This window comes from Gobio gobio (assembly GCF_949357685.1).
Source record: "Gobio gobio genome assembly, chromosome: 22".
Lineage (NCBI taxonomy): Eukaryota > Metazoa > Chordata > Actinopteri > Cypriniformes > Gobionidae > Gobio > Gobio gobio.
The window spans coordinates 21,000,636-21,017,165 of NC_137118.1; positions in this window are offsets into that span (position 1 = coordinate 21,000,636).

The following is a 16,530-nucleotide window of genomic DNA, read 5'->3' on the forward strand; positions in this document are numbered from 1 at the left end:
CATAGCAGCCGCCGAGCGAACGTCATAACTTCCTTTTCAACACACTCAGATATATTTAATAGGATAAACAGAGCTGCGTTACCTCACATCAGCACTGGAGAAGAGGAAGTGCCGCCGGCAACTGTGTCATAATAAAAGTCCTGCCAGCGACTATGCCATAATAACAGTCCCGCTCTTCAATCGCTCCTGCGGCCTTGCTCAGCTCCACAACACTCGGTCCTGCTCTGCTTCATACTACAGTAATGTTAATAATCGCATCCATGAACATGATTTCTGCCCGAGTCCTATCCTGACTGTTTTCCACCGGCTGTGAGGTGAAGACCACATGTCCCGAGATTCTGCGCTCAAACGTGGCGTCATCAAACTACGCCTTTGTTTTGAACAGGCGACCTCTAGTGGACGGAAAAGTTACATAGTGTAGCTTTAAGGAAGAGATGATCGATCACGCTCACAGATGATCGCGTTCACGCGCGCACGCCACCGCTTGAACTGTGATGTGATCAGTGATGCCACATTAAAGAGCGTCAAAACGGCATTTATCGTTTGAATTTCGTGATACATGTTGATCGATGTTGGTGTGGGAACACACTTGTCATGCCGAAGTGTGTTCCGCGCTTAAAGATTGCTTTCGGAAACCGTTCGGTTCCCATTCAGTCGGTCACTCTCGACGCCACGTTTTTTCAAGATTCAAGATTCAAGAGTTTTATTTGTCACATACACAGTTATATACACAATATACAACTGGCAGTGAAATGTAAACAGGTCCGCTCCATGGACAGTGCAAATAACAGTTACAAGAAATTAAATAGAAATAGAATAAAGTTAGAATAAAAAGTATTAACATAAGTAGAATTATAAATAAATCAAGTAAAAGATAAAAATAGGAAATAAGATAAAAATAAAAATATAAAAAATATGTGGATGATAAGTGAGATAAACTGTAGACTTAAAAATAAGTGGTTAACATAAAATATATAATATGTATATATAAAGAAGTATAATGTGCAAGGTTTATTACAGGTTGTTACGCAGTAACAATAGGGACGTAAAGTAAAGTGCAGTGCAATTGCAGTATGTGGATGTTAATGTTGAAAGACTGGATGTTTATGCGTGTGCGGGGTGAAGTGAGTCACGTGACTGAGTTCAGGAGTCTGATGGCCTGGGGGAAGAAACTCCTCCTGAGTCTTTCAGTCTTTGCCATCAGGCTACGGAAGCGCTTACCAGATGGCAGCAGGGTGAAGTGAGAGTTTGCAGGGTGATTAATGTCTCTGATGATTTTAGTAGCTCTACCTCTGCAGCGTTTGGTGAAGATGTCCTGCAGAGACGGGAGAGCTGAGCCTGAGATGCGCTCGGATAAGCGCACCACTCTTTGCAGGGCTTTGCAGTCGTGACTGGTGCTGTTCCCGTACCACGCTGTGATGCACTGAGTCAGGACACTTTCTATCGCCCCTCGATAGAAAGTTTTCAGGATGGCTGGTGAAACCCTGAATTTCCTCAGCTGGCGCAGGTGGTACAGTCTTTGCCTGGCTTTTTTCACCTGTGTCTGGATGTGTGTAGTCCAGGTCAGATCCTCGGAGATGTTCACACCCAGGTATTTGAAGCTGCTCACTCTCTCTACCGGTGTCCCGCTGATCATGAGAGGGGAGTATGACCGATGCTGTCTCTTCCTGAAGTCCACAATCAGTTCTTTGGTCTTGTTAACATTCAGAGAGAGACAGTTGTCCTGGCACCATGATGTCAGTTGCTCCACTTCGTCCAAGTATGCCGTCTCATTGTTGTTGGAGATGAGACCCAGGACAACAGTATCATCAGCAAACTTGATGATCGAGGTGGAGCTGTGTGTGGACAAACAGTCATGGGTGTAGAGAGAGTAGAGCAGGGGACTCAGCACACAGCCCTGTGGAGCTCCAACACTCAGGGTGATGGAGGTGGAGGTGAACTGGCCTACTCTCACCGCCTGGGGTCTGCCAGTGAGGAAATCTTCAATCCAGAGGCAGAGAGAAGAATTCAGGCCTAGATCCAGGAGTTTGTGTGTTAGCTTAATGGGAACTATGGTGTTAAAGGCTGAGCTATAGTCAATAAATAGCAGCCTGACATAGTTCCCACTTTTGCTGTCGATGTGAGTGAGGCAGGAGTGAAGGACGTGAGAAATGGCATCTTCAGTCGATCTATTGGGACGATAGGCAAACTGAAGAGGGTCCAAAGTGTCAGGAATGGAGGAGCAAATGTTGTTTTTAATGAGTCTCTCAAAGACCTTCATGACTAAAGATGTGAGAGCCACTGGACGATAGTCATTTAGGCAAGAGGGTTTACTGATCTTAGGTACAGGGATGATGGAGGATCGTTTGAAGGAGGTGGGGACAACAGATGTAGCAAGGGACTCGTTGAATATGGATGTAAAGAGCCCTGCGAGCTGATCAGCACAGGACCGCAGAACACGACCTGAAATACCATCCGGCCCAGCAGCTTTCCTGACATCCACACGTTTGAGTGCCCTCCGAACCTCGTCCTCCGAGACAGAGATCACGTGACCGTTGCTGCTCTGAGGGACTCTCTCTGACGCGTCACTCGCCGGAGTCGCGCTGCCGCGATTACCATCAAAGCGAGCGTAGAAAGAGTTTAACTCGTTCACCAGCAACGGATCAGCTCTCACCTCTGCAGAGGATTTAGTTCCAAAAGCACAGATGGTTCTCAGTCCCTGCCACATCCGCCGGGAGTCGTTGAGTTGGAAATGAGATTCCACTCGGTCTTTATAGCGGAGTTTTGCGGCTTTAACGGCGCGCCGGAGAGCGTAACATGAAGCTTTGTACTCCCTCATATCCCCCGTTAGGAGACCGGCATTGTAAGCGGTGGTGCGCGAGTTTACTGCAGTGCGAATTGAACTGTCCACCCACGGTTTCTGATTAGGGAAGGACGTTATAGTTAATGTTTGTGTGGCTTGCTCTGTCAGTGTGTTAATAAAGCAGAGCGCCACTTCTGTGAACTCGCTGACGTCTTCAGAACTCGCGCGGAACATGTCCCAGTCGACGTCATCAAGAGCTGCCTGTAGCGTGATCTCTGAATGGGATGACCAGCGTTTGACTTCCCTCCTCACCGGGGGCTCTTGAACGAGCCTTTGTTTATATTCCGGTGTGAGGAAAATGGCGGCATGGTCCGATTTTCCAAAAGCTGGCTGTGAACGAGCTTTGTAGGCGTTCTTAAACGGAGAGTAGCAATGATCCAGTGTGTTTGCTCCTCGTGTGGGACAGGAGACATGCTGGTGAAAGTTTGGCAATACTTTCTTTAGGTTTGCTTTGTTAAAATCACCCGCGACGATGAAAGCAGCGTCGGGGTGTTTGTTTATGAAGCCGCTGGTCACATCATGGAGGGCAGATAAAGCCAGCCCCGTGTCTGCTTGTGGTGGAATATAAACGGCAGTGGTGATGACCGAGGAAAACTCCCTCGGCAGGTAGAAAGGCCGGCACATGAGAGTTAAATGTTCCAAGTGAGGCGAGCAGGATCGCGAAAGAATGGAGATGTTCCTAGGATCGCACCATTTCTTGTTTATCATGAAACACACTCCACCGCCTTTAGATTTCCCGGCCTCGGCTGTTCTGTCCATCCGAAAAACAGAGAAGTTCTCGGACGGCGTCACGGCTGTATCCGGGACCGCTGGCGTGAGCCATGTTTCGGACAGACAATAGATGTTGCAGTCTCTCATGTCCCGTTGAAAACTTATCCTGGCTCTAAGATCGTCCATCTTATTCTCCAAGGATTGGACATTTGCGAGCAAAATGCTCGGGAGAGGAGGACTGAATGCTCTTTTTCTCAGTCTGTTGCGGATCCCAGCGCGTTTCCCGCGGTGTTTTTTGAATCTTCGCCGTCGACTCGAGTGGCCATTGTTCAACTCGGCGTCCCGGCGAATCTCAGATGGAAGATTGGAGAAAGTGTCCTGAAACAGGTCAGTGTAGCGGTAACCAATTTCCAGAAGTGTTTTGCTGTCGTAACAGATCAAAGCAGATGATCCGTTGGAAAAAATAGAGAGTAAAAGAGAGTAGAATAATAAATAAAAGCAAAGTCTTAGCGGAGCGACCTGAACGGCGACCGAGCACGGCGGCGCCATCTTTGGAAAAAACGAGGAGTACCGACGAATAGGAATCTCGCTCGCGAGAGCCAATCTACTTCGAGTGTAACTAAACGAGCCAATGCACATTGGCATGCAATGATTGCACCAGGTGCTCATGCCACGCCGCGCGGGTATAAATGAGACACAGGTGATTGCATCAAATCAACCTTTTGCTTCGGAGCCGGGTGGTAGATGGTAACGCCAGATATCACTCACTACTTCGCAGTCCTGACTGAAGACGGAAGCCGCCTTTCGGAAGCGATCTCTTCAGTCGGTGTTGGTGTGACGGCACAGCAGCGGTCGCGTGGTTTTCGGATCATCTCTCTGTGTTGTTTGTCTAGAGCAATCACAAAGGCTGTTCTCACAGCTGGTTCGGTGCGCTAGGTGGAGAGCGCTGAAAAGCCGTTCTTACGGCTGGTAAGAGAGCGCCTTCGTGTGAGAGAGCGCGCACGTCAGGCTGCACCCACCCCCTGACTGTGTCGCCGCGACCCCGCCCCCTGCGTGCTTCAGCACCAAGGAGAGCGTCCTTCTGAAAGAGCAAACACAGATAGAGCTTGCGTCTTTTTCAAGATGACATTCTATCTGTGTGTTTCTGGATGCGGTGGTTACCTGTCACCAAGGGATGGTCACCAGCGCTGTATCTCGTGTTTGGGCGTTCAGCACGCTGAGGCAGCGTTGGTGGATGACTCATGTTCTCACTGCGGGAACATGACCATCTCGGAGTTGCGGTCTAGACTCCATCTCGCAAGGGGTGGAGTCCCCGTGCCTCTGCCTCGATCTAACCCTCCACAGAGGGTTACTTCAGGCAGTAGCGCGGGTGATTTGAGGGTTACGGTGAGCGCGCTTCCCCCAGGGAACCAACCCCCGGGGAACCCTCATCCCTCACGCACTCCGCAGCCAGTAGAGCTGCCGTCGGAACGTGGTGGGCCGTCCTCGAGATGTGCACCATCCGTATCCTTCGGGGCTCCCCTTGATGATCAGATGTCCATCGCTGCATCGGAGGGAGGGTCAGACTTCTCTGGAGATGACGTGTCGGCGCAGGGGGCTCCTTCGGGAAGATCCGCTGTGCCCGATACGGATCCGGAGATGATGGCCATGCTTTCCCGGGCCGCCGAGAAGATCGGGCTCGTGTGGAACCCTCCACCGTGTCCCGAACCTTCAAGGTTGGATGATTGGTTTCTCGGGGTGGCCCGTGCTGGTTCTCAGCGCCCCACCCCGGTTCCTTTCTTCCCGGAGGTGCACGAGGAGCTCACTAGGTCGTGGACGGCACCTTTTACTGCCCGAAACCGGCCCAGTGGATCCTCCTCCCTCACCACCCTCGATGGCGGACCTGCAAAGGGTTACACGCAGGTTCCTCCCGTGGAACGGGCCGTTGCTATGCAACTGTGCCCTAACTCCACATCCAGGGGGAACCCGTGTCTCCCCTCTCGAGCCTGTGGGTACTCGTCCGATCTGATCGGAAAGGCCTACCAGGCTTGTGGAGAGGCAGGCTCCGCCTTACACGCTATGGCGTTGTTGCAGGTTCATCAGGCCCAGGCACTGAAGAACCTGCACGAGGGTGGTCACGATCCCGCAGTTCTCCAAGAACTGAGAACCGCAACGGACCTCGCGCTTCGTGCGACGAAGGTTACGGCGCGGGCCGTGGGTCGTGCGATGTCCACTATGGTGGTCCAGGAACGCCATCTCTGGCTGTGTCTGGCAGACATGAGGGAGACCGACAAGATCAGGTTCCTTAACTCCCCCGTCTCCCAGACCGGCCTCTTCGGCGACACGGTCCAGAACTTCGCCCAGCAGTTCTCGGCCGCACAGAAGCAGACTGAGGCCATCAGTCACATCCTGCCACGGCGGTCAGCTGCTGTCTCCACCCCGCCGCCGGCAGCACCTCAGTCTGCTCGTCGCCGAGGGCGGCCACCTGCGTCTGCCTCCGCTCCCGCGTCGCAGCAGCAGCCTCCACCCAAGCGACGTCGTGGAGCCGGGCGCAAGCAGGCCGCCCAGCCCGTCCAGGCTCCTGCCAAGAGAGGTGGCAAAGGCAGGGGCAAGGGCAAGCGGCCCTGAGACGGGCGACCCGGAGATGGGGAGGACTGCTCTTCTGGAGACGGTGACCGCACCGCTCCATCCCCCGGAGGAGGGCCGGGAGGAGAATTTTGTGTTCCGTTTTGTTTCTGTTCCGCCGCTGGGCTCAGCCCCAGCGGTACCCAAATTTTCAATAAAAGAGCAATTTCCTCCATCTCTGGGTCCTCAGGGGGCTCGGAGAGTTGTGGCCGGTCAAACGCCGGACCACACTCATCCTCCCCCTTCGCCAGCGGGCAGCAGTGGACGACCTCCTCACGTTCCTCCTGCCCACCTGTGGAATCAGGTAAGTGTTGCACAGCACACTCTCACCTCGCTGCGGGCCGCCTCCACGAGACAGCCGCCCCAGCCCGGTACCTGCATTCCACCTCGCTGCCCCACCGTGGGTACGCCGGTGGTCCCTATGGTCCCGCTTGCACGGTCTCTGCGAGCCTGGCTAGAGCTCCCCAGTCCGTCTCGCTGGCTCATTCGGACCATCAGGCTCGGCTATGCGATTCAGTTCGCCCGGCGCCCCCCCAGGTTCAAGGGCGTCCGCTTCACCTCGGTGAATGCTGCAGATGCCCATGTCCTGCGTGCGGAAATCGCTGTCCTACTGGCGAAGGACGCGATAGAGCCGGTCCCTCCAGCCGATATGAAGACCGGCTTCTACAGCCCGTACTTCATTGTACCCAAGAAAACCGGTGGGTTACGGCCAATCTTGGACCTGCGAGTCCTGAATCGGAGCCTCCACAAGCTACCGTTCAAGATGCTCACGCAGAAACGCATTTTCGAATGCATCCGTCCCCAAGATTGGTTTGCAGCGATCGACCTGAAGGACGCGTACTTTCATGTCTCGATTCTTCCTCGACACAGGCCGTTTCTGCGCTTTGCGTTCGAGGGTCGAGCATATCAGTACAGAGTCCTGCCCTTCGGGCTGTCCCTGTCCCCCCGTGTCTTCACGAAAGTCACGGAGGGGGCCCTTGTGCCCATGAGAGAACAGGGCGTTCGCATCCTCAACTATCTCGACGACTGGCTCATTCTAGCACAGTCCAAGGATCAGTTGTGCGAACACAGGGACCTGGTGCTCAGACACCTCAGCCAGTTGGGTCTTCGGGTCAACTGGGAAAAGAGCAAACTCGCCCCCGTGCAGAGGATCTCTTTTCTCGGTATGGAGTTGGATTCGGTCGAACAGACAGCGCGCCTCACGGAGGAGCGTGTCCAGTCGATGCTGAGCTGCCTGAACACGTTTCAAGGCAGGATGGCGGTTCCACTGAAACAATTTCAGAGGCTCCTGGGGCATATGGCGGCCGCTGCGGCAGTAACACCGCTCGGCCTGCTTCATATGAGACCGCTTCAGCATTGGCTACACGGCCGAGTCCCGAGATGGGCGTGGCAACGCGGCACTCACCGGGTGAGCATCACACCGGCCTGCCGCCAGTCCTTCAGTCCATGGTCAGACCCCTCGTTCCTTCGGGCCGGAGTGCCCCTGGAACAGGTGTCCAGGCACGCTGTGGTTTTCACAGATGCCTCTGCCATGGGCTGGGGAGCCACGTACAACGGGCATGCAGTGTCAGGGGTTTGGACGGGCCCGCACCTGCATTGGCATATCAATTGCCTCGAGTTGCTAGCAGTGCATCTTGCTCTGAGCCGCCTCAAAGCGCGGTTACGGGGCAAAGATGTACTGGTCCGCACGGACAACACTGCGACTGTTGCGTATATCAACCGACAAGGTGGTCTGCGCTCCCGTCGCATGTCGCAACTCGCCCGCCATCTCCTCCTCTGGAGTCAGAAGTGTCTGAGGTCGCTTCGGGCCGTTCATGTCCCTGGTGTGCACAACCGTGTGGCCGACGAGCTTTCACGAGCTGCGCTCCCAGGCGAGTCGCGACTCCACCCCCAGGTGGTTCAGCTGATTTGGAGACAGTTCGGGGTGGCACAGGTCGACCTGTTTGCCTCCCCAGAAACGTCCCACTGCCAGTGGTTCTATTCGCTGACCGAGGGTACACTCGGCACGGATGCCCTGGCACACAGCTGGCCCCAGGGGCCGAGCAAATATGCGTTTCCCCCAGTGAGCCTACTTGCACAGACTCTGTGCAAGGTCAGGGAGGACGAGGAGCAGGTCCTACTGGTGGCGCCGTACTGGCCCAACCGGACCTGGTTTCCAGAACTTATGCTCCTCGCGACAGCCCCTCCTTGGCCGATTCCTCTGAGGAAAGACCTTCTGACTCAGAGACGGGGCACCCTTTGGCACCCGCGTCCAGACCTGTGGAAGCTTCATGTCTGGCCCCTGGACGGGACGCGGAGGTTCTAGGTGACTTACCCCAAGAGGTAGTTAACACCATCACTTCGGCACGAGCACCGTCTACAAGACAGGCTTACGCCTTGAAGTGGAACCTGTTCGTCGAGTGGTGTTCTTCTCGCCGAGAAGACCCCCGAAGATGTTCGATCGCGTCTGTGCTTTCCTTCCTGCAACAGGGGTTGGAGCGTAGGCTGTCGCCCTCCACCCTCAAGGTTTATGTTGCTGCAATATCCGCCTATCACGACCATGTAGAAGGTAAGACAGTTGGGAAGCACGACCTGGTCGTCAGGTTCCTTAGGGGGGCGAGACGGTTAAATCCTCCTCGCCCCCCCTCCATACCCTCTTGGGATCTTGCTCTGGTGCTCCGAGCACTTCAGAATGCCCCATTTGAGCCTTTGCAGTCAGCAGAGCTAAAGATTCTGTCAATGAAGACTTTGCTGTTGGCTGCATTGGCCTCCATCAAGAGGGTAGGGGACCTGCAGGCATTTTCGGTCGACGAATCGTGCCTAGAGTTCGGGCCGGGTGATACCCACGTGGTGTTGAGACCCCGGCCTGGCTATGTGCCCAAGGTTCCTACCACTCCCTTCAGGGACCAGGTGGTGAACCTGCAAGCGCTGCCCCCGGAGGAGGCAGACCCAGCCCTAGCTTTGCTCTGTCCCGTCCGCGCTCTGCGGGTTTACGTGGATAGAACTCAAAGCTTCAGAACCTCAGATCAGCTCTTTGTCTGTCACGGAGGCCAGCAGAAGGGAAAGGCTGTCTCCAAGCAGAGGATGGCCCACTGGATAGTGGATGCCATCACCTTGGCTTACCAAGCACAAGGTGTGCCCTGTCCGCTCAGGGTGCGAGCACACTCTACTAGAAGTGTTGCATCCTCCTGGGCGCTGGCACGTGGCGCCTCGCTGTCAGACATCTGTAGAGCTGCGGGCTGGGCGACACCCAACACGTTCGCTAGATTCTATAGCCTACGTGTAGAGCCGGTCTCCTCCTGTGTTCTCACCTCAAACGGGTAGAAGCACTGAGAGGCCCCGGCTCTTGTCGGCTTGCTGCGCTACGGCGCTTATATTCTCCAGAAGCAAACTCTGGGAGTCCTCCACCGCCCTCGGTGCCGGACGTGGCGGAACGTCTGGCATCAGGCCCCTTGCCGCTGAATCCTTGAGAACCGGTATTGGGCTTGGGCCATATGAGTGACCCTGCGGGGATCCCATATTTTCTTCCACGGTCGCTCCTACGGGAAGCCCGTGTCTTTCCCTTGGGAGAGCCTTCCCTGCAGTGGGACTGAGCCCCCTTCTCCTTGCGGGCTACGGCTCAGCATTGTACTCCACATAACTCCTTCGGGGTACGATGTGGGCTCCGCAGCGTTCCCTTCTCTAGGGCACGCTTTCCCAGTGTTATCCAATAATCACTGAGCGGGTCATGCGGAACAGCAGTGATGGACTTCCCGGTGTGAGCCCCGTCTCATCAGGTAAGAGAGCTCAGGTGGCTCACACAGGGCACTGGATGGGGGCAGAAGCCATGGCGCTTTGGTAGGGATTCCTATTCGTCGGTACTCCGACGTGGCGTCGAGAGTGACCGACTGAATGGGAACGTCTCGGTTACGTATGTAACCCTCGTTCCCTGAAGGAGGGAACGGAGACGCCACGTCCCGTCGCCATGTCCTCTGTACCCTGCTGGGGTGCCTGTCTACCTACCCGGCTCCTCAGCAAAAGGCTGATTTGATGCAATCACCTGTGTCTCATTTATACCCGCGCGGCGTGGCATGAGCACCTGGTGCAATCATTGCATGCCAATGTGCATTGGCTCGTTTAGTTACACTCGAAGTAGATTGGCTCTCGCGAGCGAGATTCCTATTCGTCGGTACTCCGACGTGGCGTCTCCGTTCCCTCCTTCAGGGAACGAGGGTTACATACGTAACCGAGACGTTTCACAGTGAAGTCTGGTCCTCTTCTCATCGAGAACATGGGCTCTCGCTGTCAGAGCTTGTGCATGTGTAATCCATCACTGAGAAAACATCACTCAATCTCTCGTGATTTATTCTCCCTGTCTATTCTCAGGCGTAACACATGGAGCAGACGTGGGTGGTGTTTCTCAGATATAAGGCTTGTTTGAGATGAGCAAAATCTGCGAAGAACCGATCACCGGTGATCAGCGCGAGATGCACGCCGGTTAGAAAAGTGTCCGAGGGCGGTCCGCCTTGCTCTGATGTCATGCCGACGTATGTCAAAAAACTCTCGCGAGCGAAAGGCGGATGTGTCGGATTCTGCAGTTGAGCGCATTTGCTCTCCACAGACTGCGCGGAGCAAAAGCATGATGGGAAACGACTTGCTGACGACACAGCTTAATGCTTATTGGTTAAAACAACCGTGATGCATGGTTCTTTTTTAAAATGTTTGATTTTAAAACTCTGATATCATGTTTTTATGTGTGAATATTCCCAAACTCTCTAACAAAGGCGATCTCTCTGTGGGTTATGTGATTGTTGTCATATTTATAAAAAAAAAAAATATATATAAAAACGTGTATGTAGGCCTAATTAAAGTAAAAATGATTGATAAACACGTCTTTCGTATGGAAATAAATAACAAAAACTTTGGGTGTCTTGTTCATTATATTTATTTTCATATAAAAGTAACATAACTTAAATTACATCCAGTTTATCAGCAACAAAGCGCACGAGTGTGAATCCCGCGATATCCGCCTTTGATCTCGCAGGTGTTTGATCCACTACGAGAAGAGAGAACTGTCCGTCTTGCCTGCACTTTTTTCACTCCTCCCCTCACTGCAGCCGCCTAGTCTCGGCTGAATTTCAGGCGAGGCGAGGCGCATCTCAAACAAGCCTATACTGAAATACATCCACACCGCGGACATGTTGCTTCAGACAAGCACGTGCAGGTCGCGGTTTCGGTTTGCGTCATCACAACAGGCTTGTTCGACTTCACCCAGTGATGCGCAGACCGATCGGCGGCTGACTTGAAGCAGTGCATGCCGGTTAGAAATGTTGTCCGACTTGAGGCAGCGCCGATGCCACGCGACAGTGACGTATGTCAACAAAGTGCCGTGAGAGCAATTCGAGAGCAGCCGGCGATTACAGCCGGTGCAGTTTCTCCAGAGCAGCTGCTCGAGGCTGCAGGGACTCTGATGACGACACAGCTGTTCCACGATTGGCCAGATTCACCACATGACAGCGATCACGTGTTTATTCTAAAACCTTCAGCTCCACTAATGCGTACAAATCTGTTTTTTATAACAGTAAAACCTCCTTTCATGTAGTCGCGATGTTATGTTGTCATGTTTATCAAAATAAAACTGATAAAAAATGTAGACCCCACTTCATTGATAGTGTAGGCTTATATGTTGAACTTAATTCTTGTACAAACACACGCTGTATTAAGCAGTACATAAAGTATTACATGACAATAATGTCTCTGAAACATCTGTATTACCAAATATTGCATTTATTTCACTTCAGCTGATAAAGTGTGCAAACACAGTGCGAGCGTCACTGCGGGAAGCAGAAAGTGTCCGACTTCACGTCTGTGTTTGCAGCTCCTCCCCGCCTGCACGCGGCTACTCTCGCCGATCAGTTTCATCCAGCCGCAGCCGATGTCGAACACACCTAACATTTCGACCGTGTTGTTTCGGTGATAAAAGTCTTTCGGCCGAAAACTGAAAATGCACTTTTGGGCCATTTTTGACCGAAAATTTTCGGAGGCCGAAAATTCGGTGCATCTCTAGTTTGAGATAAAATACAAGACAGAAAACCATTTTAACTATGATGTGCATCTATATATCTTCTTATTTTTAAACAGATTTAAATAATTATATAATAATTAGGAAATTATTTTCCTATTATTAAATTAAATATGCATTTATTCTTGCATACAATCATGTTATTGACCACGTGAGCAGCGCGATCCCAGCTGCGCAGGATCACAAAACTCCACCGTGAATAAATCCCCATGCGAATACACAAGTTTTATCACTGAGGTGGCATGCAAATGTATTTTGACGGACTTCCACGTGAGAAACAATTACCATCCGAATAGGGCTTTCGTCAATGTTAACATGTTTTCTTGAGTTTCCTGAGTTTTGTTATTAAAGTTCCTGTTTCCATTTCTTCATCGTCTTCGTGAGTTTTGATCAACACGTTATGTGACAGCAATATTGTAACGCATTACTTTAAAAGTAACTTTCCAAGCATGCTAGGATCATGCTATTACTTATTTTGACTGTGAATTGTGCATTATTGAATAAGAAAAAAAATTATATAGAAGGTCCCGCATGTCATTTACACTAATGCTATGGTAATGCTACAACTTCTGATAATAATAATAATAATAATTTTATACTATTGTTATTTCATTTGGTTACTGAAAAAGGTACAAGAAAGTTACTGAACTCATGTGATTCTCTTATCCTATCATGTGATCATGTCTTGTGCTTCCCCTGTGTCATGTTCTGATTGGTGGTTTTGGTCATGTGTCCTATGTTCTTATTGGTTCCTTGTCTTATGGGTCACGTTCATTGATTAGTCCTTGTGTATAAATAAGTGATAAGTCCTTATTAATAAAATAATCCCCCAAATGAGTGATAAGTGTATAAATAGCTTTCACGTTACCATTGCATCTAGTCCAGCTTTGTTCCCTGTTACTGCTGTTGGTGAGTGTTCTGTTTAATGTTCATAGTCAAGTGAAGTCCTTGTTTGTTTTGTCCACGTATTTTGTTTAATAAACTGTGCATGGATTCTTAAAGCTCGCCTACAGTGGACTCATGACGCTACCAATAATAAACCCCATATATATGAATATAAATGAACACTTAAAATCATATTGGATACATGCAATTTTAATTTTTATTGGTTCCATTATTCATTAGTACAAAGACCTTCATTATGCCATTAACCCTAATGCATAAACATTGTTATACTATAAGCTATAATCAGCTGTACACTGTTATTTGTGCACAAATTTTGCATGAAAATATGATTAAACAGCAATATTGCAATTTATCAGCAGAACCCTTCCACAGGTTGGTCACATTCAGCATAATCCAATCTGTGGGTTATTGGTTTGGGGACATTAGGATGCCGTCTTGACAGTCATCGGAGTCATGGTGATTGAGGTTTTTGTTGTCTTGACAGTGGTCGGAGGATTTGTGCGTGGAACAATAACTTCCTCAGAAGACTCAGATTCACTTGATTTAGACTCACTAGATTTCTCAGACGACTCAGAATGTGATTTCTCCCTGGAACTGGATCTTGAGTCTGATGAATCAGATCCCCTGCGTAAAGGAAACTGAGGGTTCAAACAGTTGAAAAAAGTTATCATTAATAGTACTGTATGCTTTTGAAAGAAACTGAAGTTGCTAAAAGTTACTTTTATACATTAAAAAATCATAATAAAAATAAAAAATGTAAAAGAAAACAACTGATTCTTACTGGTTTTGAAAAGACTGATGCAACAAAAAGCATCAGTAACAGTGCCTGTATTGACTTCATCCTACAAAACAAAAACGACAAAGGAGATTAGTGTGAAACCTTTATTCTCTAAATATTGTTTACCACAGAATATTTATTTGTAGCATATTTTGCTTGTTCGTATTCAGTGTTTATTCAGTTACCAATAATAAAGATAGATTCAAAAGCCATAATAGTAGCATAACTCGAGAGATGAGTGAGTTACCTTGCGCAGATGCTGTTGTCCAGTTATTGTAATGTCACAGTCTGTATTATTCTGGCATCTGTGATACTGTGGCTTAAATACTGGATGGATGTGAATAAACCAGGGCTTGGTCCAGTGAATTCCCATGCAGATGACGTGACAATAATTCAACATTTTTGTAACTTGTCTCTTCCAAAACTGTCAAAATACCTTGCAAAATGCCTTCTACTATCTTACTTACTTACTTAATCCTCTTCATCCCCAATGGGATTTAAGGCCACCCCTTATACAATCAGTGTGTAGTAATCCAAACAAGAGTGTAAATCACGTAACACCGCTGTCCCAATGCATTGTTTAGACAAATCACATGCTACATGTTTAGCTTGTGAAAGGTTCAGAACTTAAGCATACTCTATATGTACTTATGTACAGGTTTTATATCTCAAATCCACACATGTGCATAGTCTGTGACTTTGGAAACGCTCCAGTTCTCCAAACACAGCTTGAGGGAACTCGATGGATCTCTGGTTTTAATACTGGGTATACACAACCAAAATGCATGCCATTTGAATACATTTTGACATTTATATGAACTAATGTTGTGTAACATAAATACAGCATAAAACCTGATATGTAAATAAGCCTTTAAATGAGGTGTTTTCTGGGTCCTTGAGTGATTTTGTGCTTCTTTCTGTTACTTATAACATTTTCATAGCTAATGTCTGATTACACTGCATTCAGCACAAACTCTGCTTCAAAAATATGTGAGCAGCATGTATGTAAAAGTTTGTACTTTTGAGAAAATGACATTTATGCGTGGTTTGTGAAAGAAAATGTATCACGTATAGAATATTAGCTTCAAATGATGTGAAAATCATGCTGCTCACATAAAACAATATATTAATACAAAATTTGTAAGACATGTTTTGTGTCAGAAAGCTGTATGCGGGGAGGGAGTAAAACATCTTGAATATTGACATGTTTCACACCTAAAAAGACAAAGACCCCTCCCTTAATGGCCCTATCAGCTGAATGGGACTGTGAGGGAACTAGTACAAATAATGTGAGGATATTAAAAGAATGGCTTTTTGATTTTTTGGATTTTATTTACAGCACAAAATAATCCAAATATACATAACAAATGACAAAAAGGCACACTATTAAACACACTGATCTAAACAGAGAGACTTGAACAGAGAGACTCGCACACATTTGTGCCATTCCTGAAACCGTTCTTGTTCAACATACCTGTCATTTCCAAGGTGTTTGCTTTTTCATTTTACCATGTTCATTTAGAAGCTTGCTGATGTTGGCACAGCACTCTCAGAGAAAAACAGTTAGAAGAGACTGTTCATTTTTTGACGTGTTTCAGAATGGACAAATTCTTGGGGAAAGGTTGGGGTGTGCGGTGGAGCTCTGCGACTGTATCTGGTTTTACACCCCTCCGAAGTCAGCCCAAGAGGTCGGCTTGGTAGCAGAACTTTTCCAAGTACATTTTCCCTGAACAACATTCCCAACAACCATTCAGACTTGAGGAACAAGTTAACAGTTACTTTAGGTTCACAATCAGGGTTTGGTGCTTCTACACCAAGGGATAGGGATAGGGTTAGGACCAAATTTAATGACCGTAAATGCTGAGGCTCAAGGTCGCTTTACATAGTGCTATACAATACATTTGCACACCCACATACAAAATTCAAGCACATGCCTTATATAACCACATTATACAGAATACATATTAAATAGATACGTTTTTAGCTGAGACTTGAATGTAGACAAAGATGATATATTATGAAGTGGAAGGGGAAGCGAATTCCATAATTGAGGAGCATTTTTGACATTTGCAAGGCTTAAACTTTCATGACGATGCAGCACTGGCCAGTAAACTGTCCCGAGAGTCATTCACATTGCAATGTTAGAATTAAAAATGTTACCGGCCACCTGGTGATTGACTACGCTTCATATTCTCGCCAACGCCGATTTTTACTCTCATTTGGCACTTTTAGCCTCATAATAATAAACAACCCCTGTAAACACTTTCAGATAAAACATAGATATCTTTTGTCAGGACTTCACTGGAACAAAAAAACATGAAACCACATCCACACAGAGCACTGATACAAACTGCTACACATGCACATGATGTCATAGTTTAACATGTAGTGACCAATTGTGCTATAAATCATAAAAAGAATTACACATGCATACGTGTGTTACATGTTTAATCTGTGTCAGTTGTGTTTTTGGTTCTGTCTCATGTTCCTTTGTTCCAGTTTTCCCGCCACTCTCTCATCATTGTCATTATGAGTTCAGCTGTGTCTTGTTAATCACCTTGTTAGCCCTGTGTATTTATGCCGCGTTCCAGGCAACCCGTAACCCGGGTTTTTCCAACCTTCTACCCGTGAAAGTGCACTGGAACGGCA